Raw genomic sequence first — 6,110 nt, forward strand, 5'->3', positions numbered from 1 at the left:
TTTCAGAATAATACTAACTGAGTTCCAGTAAAATTCAGAAACACTGCTTCAATATAACTCCATTCCCCCTTCTTTGTGCCACTATTATCATATATAATACATTTATATTTGTTATAAGCATGACAACACAGTGTCATAATTGTTGGTTTATACAGTCTTATGCATTCTAGAGAAGTTAAGAGATGTATTGAAGAAAAATGTATTTATAGAGTCTTCTAGATTTACTCACATATTTACCATTTGCAGCATAATTAATTTCTTCTTGTGGATTCAATTTATCATCTGGTGTCACTTTTCTTTTGCTTAAAATATTTCCTTTAATATTTCTTGCAAGCCATAATTGCTAACAACAGACTCTTGCAGTCTTTGGTTATCTGGGCTTTTCTGTATTTCACCTATGTTTTTGAATAGCAGTTTTGCTAGATACAGAATTTTCGGTTGACAGTTCTTTAATTTAAACAATTTGAATATGTTATTTCACTGTCTTCTGGCTGTCAAGAGATAATGCTCCATGGATATCTTTATGTTTCGCCATGGTCAGGGCTTTCCAAACAAAGGGCACTGGAACTTAAGTTAAAAGACACTTAATGCCCACAAGCTTTGAAAGTTCAATGTAGAAGCTTCCAGAGAGATTTGGAGACACATCCCCTGGAGATTATTTTTGTTTGTATTCCAAAGAGGGAATTGTATGAAGGTAGTCAAAAGGTACAAACTTCCAGTTGTAAAATAAATAAGTACTAGGGATGTAATGTACACCATGATAAATATAATCAACACTGCTGTATGTTACACATGAAAATTGTTAAGAGAGTGCATCCTAAGAGTTCTCATGACAAGGAAAATTTTCAACAATTTTTTTTCGTTTACTTTATATCTATATGAAACGATGGATGTTCACTAAACCTATTGAGGCAATCATTTCATGATGTATGTATGTCACACCATTAGCTTTACACCTTAAATTTATACAGTGCTATGTGTCAATTACATCTCAATGAAACTGGAAGGGAAAATAAAGCATCTTAATCTTAAAACAAAAACCAAACACCTCCCCCATCCCCAGATCAAAGGGTAATACAAACTTCTCCTTATCTCCTCAGAGAACAAACTTCTTATCCCCTCAGAGAAGATTGGTTTACCTTCCACACTAAAGGCTTCCCCCCCAACCCCTCAGAGTTACAGATGTGCCACTATTAGCCCTGAGTTTCATAATTTTGTGGATTCCTCTCCTGAGCTATAAATCTTATTGGAAGTGCAGGTAATATCTGGTGCTCATTGCGTTGTTCTGTGGGAAACTGGGAAATTGACATAAGCTGCTCTGCAAACAAAACGCCTTTTCCTGAATCCAGAGGTCTCCTGTTTCTCTTTACATATATTTGTATATTGAGAAATCAGTCATTAATATTTGTTTGCCCCTATATAGAATTTGTTTTTCTCTTGCCGTTTTCAAGATTTTCTCTCTGTTTTTTTTTTTCCCCAATAGTTTGATTATGATCGGCATAGATGTGGACCTCTTTGAGTTTATGTTACTTGGCTTTATTGAGCTTCTTGGGCCTGTAGATTAATGTTTTTCATCAAATTTGTAAAGTTTTCAGCCATTATTTCTTCAAATATTTTTTCTGCCCCTTTCTCTCTCTTTCTCTGTCTTAGACTTCCATTACAAGTATGCTGATGCAGTTGATACTGCCCCCCAAATTTCTGGGCCTCTATATATTTTTCTTTAATCTTTTTTCTCTCTGTCCTTTAGATGGGGTAATTTATAATGCTCAATCTTCAAGTTTATTGATTATTTCTTCTGCCATCTCAAATATGCTGCTGAGACCCTCTAGTGAAGTTTTTTCATTTCAGTAATTCTACTTTTCATTTTTTTAATAGTTATTTTATTTTTTAATTAAAAATTTTTTTAAAAATTATTTATTTTTGGCTGTGTTGGATCTTTGTTGCTGCGCGCGGGCTTTCTTCTAGTGGCAGTGAGCAGGGGCTACTCTTCATTGTGGTGCGTGGGCTTCTCGTTGCGGTGGCTTCTCTTGTTGTGGAGCATGGGCTCTAGGCACACAATCTTCAGTAGTTGTGGCACGGGGCTCAGTTGTTGTGGCTCATGGGCTCTAGAGTGCAGGCTCAGTAGTTGTGGTGCATGGGCTTAGTTGCCCCGTGGCATGTGGGATCTTCCCAGATCAGAGCTTGAACCCGTGTCCCCTGCATTGGCAGGCAGATTCTTAACCACTGAGCCACCAGGGAAGCCTGTAATTCTACTTTTCAACTTCACAGCTTCCATTTGATTCTTTCTTATAATTTTATATCCTTATTGAGATTTCCTACGCACTGAATCATTGTCATTGTACTTTCCTTTAATTTTTTTAAACACAATTTTTCTTTAGTTCTTTGAACATATTTATAACAACTGTTTTGAAATCTTTCCCTGCTAAATACAACATCAGGGGTCATTTTAAGACAGTTTCTTTTGACCCGCATTTTCCTGAGTATGGATCATACTTTCTTGTTTCTTTGTATGTCTCATTTTTTTGAATACCTGACATTTTAGATAGTATATTGTAGCAACTACCGAGTCTGACTTTATTTCCTTCTAAGAGCTGTTTTTGTTTTTTCTTTGGTAACTAACGTGGATTGAATCTGTGAATTCTGTCTCTCCTGCACTGTGCAGACACTAATGTTTTCTTCTTGCTTTATCTTTAAGTCTGGTTTCTGAGGAGTTGCTCCTGTGTTTGCATTCAGCTTATTGTTCAGGTGAAGACACATCATGGGTTGTGTTCTAATACCACAAGGTTTTAAGGCTTCTACTCTCTGCTGATAGCTCTAGGGGAGGGCGGCTGTGGAGAAAAATTCAAAATTCAGGCCATTTTCAAGTCTACCTGGGCTCTTATTTCCTTCAGGCTCTTTTATGTCTTCTTTGTGCTTGTGCACAGGATCTGTTGACCAGGGGTGTGTGGGTGACTTGGACTTGTTTTGGTCTCTGCTGTACAGGCACACAGCTTCCAGTCAACCCAGGATATTTGGAAAATTTACCAAGTTCCCAGAGCTGTTTTTCCTCTTGGAACTGCCTCTTAAATTCCTAGGTAGTTTGCCAATCTGTTCCTTCCTCCAAACAGGACATCAATCTTAGTCTACTGGAGTGGCTGGCTCTTCCTTTCACTTGCTGTTGACATGACCACTTTAACTGGTAATGTTCCAGGTCAAGTAAGCCCACTATAATGGTAAGAGTAAAGCTGCTGGTTTCCATGGTCTAGCCTGACCTGGTTGTACTTAAGTAGTTTAGGGATTGGGAAGTGAGGAGAGAAGGGAGCAGCCTCAGTGAAGAACTGTTTGCTTTGATCACATGGCAACCAAGCATGAGGGAAAGAGACCCCCAGATAGGCTACGTGGTGAGGTAAGTCAGCCTAAGGTTAAAATGTTCACAGATAATATTCTAAAAGAGCCATTCCCAGGGATAACTGAATGATGTTTGCACTGACATTTTATTATGAAATCTCTATGAAGCACACATTGGCAGAGATGACTTCTCTAACATTTCCTATACAATTACTATATGTATTGCTTTTGTTTTGTTTTTTTGCCCTACCAAATTGTTATATGTTTAGTCTGTTCACTTAGATGAGATTTTACTGACACAGTTGACTATTAAAATAAGTAATAAAAATAAGGAGTTTAGGGGGGCTTCCCTGGTGGCGCGGGGGGTGGTTGAGAGTCCGTCTGCCGATGCAGGGGATACGGGTTCGTGCCCTGGTCTGGGAATGTCCCACATGCCGCGGAGCAGCTGGGCCCGTGAGCCATGGCCGCTGGGCCTGTGCGTCCGGAGCCTGTGCTCCGCAGCGGGAGAGGCCACAACAGTGAGAGGCCCGCGTACCGCAAAAAAAAAAAATGAATAAATAATAAAAATAAAAAAAATAAGGAGTTTAGGGAAGTGTGTTCAGAACAGTCTGGTGAACTTTGATTAAATGAAAAATTATACTCCAAGAGACCTTGGAAGCATTGCCAAATAGCCTTAAGCAGGGACTGAGAGGGGAAATCTGTACTGCCACTGTCTTCCAGTAATTTCTCCTTCTCCATCTCTGTTAGTCATCTGACTGCAGTTAGAATAACATTTATTGCTTTCTGGTTAATGTTCTAGAACAGATGATCAGGAAGTCATGAAAGCAGAGACACAGGGTAATCTTAAAATCAGTGAGGTGTCCTAACCAGCCTTCCCTCTCGATTTGCTGTAATTGGTTACAGGCAGAGGAGATAGAGCATTAAACTGCTTCATCCTTACTCAGAATATGTGAGCAGAGCTGAAGCATAAGATAGAGAGTTAGAACTCTACAAGGGTCTCCTGTATAGAAAAGCGTAGGAGTGGTGTAGATAGAGACTACTGGGGAGGGGGCGCCATTCTAAATCCCAGAGCCTGAGATTCCAACAAATTTGGTTATGGGGGCTGGATTGGGGAAGGGTAGGAATATGATAACACCAGCCATCCTTCTTACCTGTGTAACTTTTTTTTTCCTTGGTAAAGGGGCTCTATCACCCATTTGTCTCATTACTTTCTTCTTAGGAACCAGTGACGTTGCTGACCGGGGGGACCTCAGTGTGGACATTTCGGGGCTTCTGGCTCATATAACAAGCTATGTTGTACCTCATTCCATCTTCTTTGCAGTATGTGGTCTTAGGGTTTAACCTTCAGTTGTTTTCTTTTTTGCAACATATGCTCTGGTCTTTATTCCGGATCCTCAAACATTGCCTTTTGGGTTGACAGAGTCCAGATTTTTCTCTACATCTACCCTCTGCAAAGAGCATTTTGGGAAAATGAGTTGCACTGGGTGTCCTGCTCTGATGATCTCAGTTGACTCTTGGTGGCAGGCATTCCGGGGGCTGCCTCCCTGGAGATTTGGTTAGCCACAAAGTCCTCAGGACTGTGCCTTTGAAATGTCTCATTTTTTCTTTGGAATGTTTCTCTTCTCTTCCCCTCTCTGTGTTGCCATAGCCACCACATTTTCTCTAGACTAATTACCCATGCTTGGCTTTTTGGCATGAGTCTTCCTAGCAAATCAGCCTCACTCCCTGCTTAGAAACTAAGAGGCTCCCTGTTTTCTTACTATGAGGAGCACATCTTCCTGCCTTGGTCTAACCTGCTTCCGCAGCTGATCCCACACTAGCCCTCCAAGGATGTATCGTATCTGTCTGTGCTCTTCATCACAGACCCTCTGATCCGCACTGTCTCCAGAACATTTTCCCTGAAGCTTGCTTGCTGTCATATGTTATTTTACTTTAATTTAATATTTTATTTATTTTATGTTATTTTATTTTACGGAGTGTACTTTTCCTTCTCTTCTGCGTATTCACATCTTATTTAGCCTTCAGTCCTCTGTCCTCCAGGGAGCCTCCGTGGATGTTCCTGTGCTCGCTCTCCTATGAACTTCTCTTGGGTTTCATGACTATCCGAATAACTCAATGAATTTTGCATTGACTCCTGTTACCCACTGATTGTTTTCAAATCTTGGTTTTCCAAATTAAAAAATCTTTTTAAATGATAATAATTTTATTACATATTTCTCCAGTGTGTTTAATGTGTTCCCAGCAGTCCTGGGACCATACTAATTCTCAATAAGTAGTCTTTGCTTGATTCATTCTGCACTTTCCAGCACTGATGAAGACTGTGGTCAGTTCCACAAATGTAGCACTTGTTCCTTTCTTCACAGTTACTCCAAGATATTTTTAACTTCCTTAGGGCACTGTCTGTTTTGGCATTTAAGGGGCAGGATAAAGTGGCTTAGGCTACTCCCCTGGAAATCCTTTTTCGTAACACAATCACTCATGTGAGCAGGGTTCTTTTGTTTCCTTTAAATGCCACTGAAATGTCCCCCTTTATCCTATTCCCTGTCTGCTAGGAGTGCTAAGACCTCTCATATGTAAGGATTTCCACTTAAGGTGTTACTTCATTCTTTCGCCACTGCCATTTCAGTCAAAACATGTACACCGAGTTTTAAAAAAATTTTCTCTAAGCATTGTCATTCTGTGTGGATTCATGCTAGCCATGCAAATGTACAAACATTGTGAACCCTGAAACATAACCACAGCATTCTGGTATCACATGGGTTATTGTTCCGAAGGTAAGTGAG

This window comes from Delphinus delphis, chromosome 2 (assembly GCF_949987515.2).
Source record: "Delphinus delphis chromosome 2, mDelDel1.2, whole genome shotgun sequence".
NCBI lineage: Eukaryota > Metazoa > Chordata > Mammalia > Artiodactyla > Delphinidae > Delphinus > Delphinus delphis.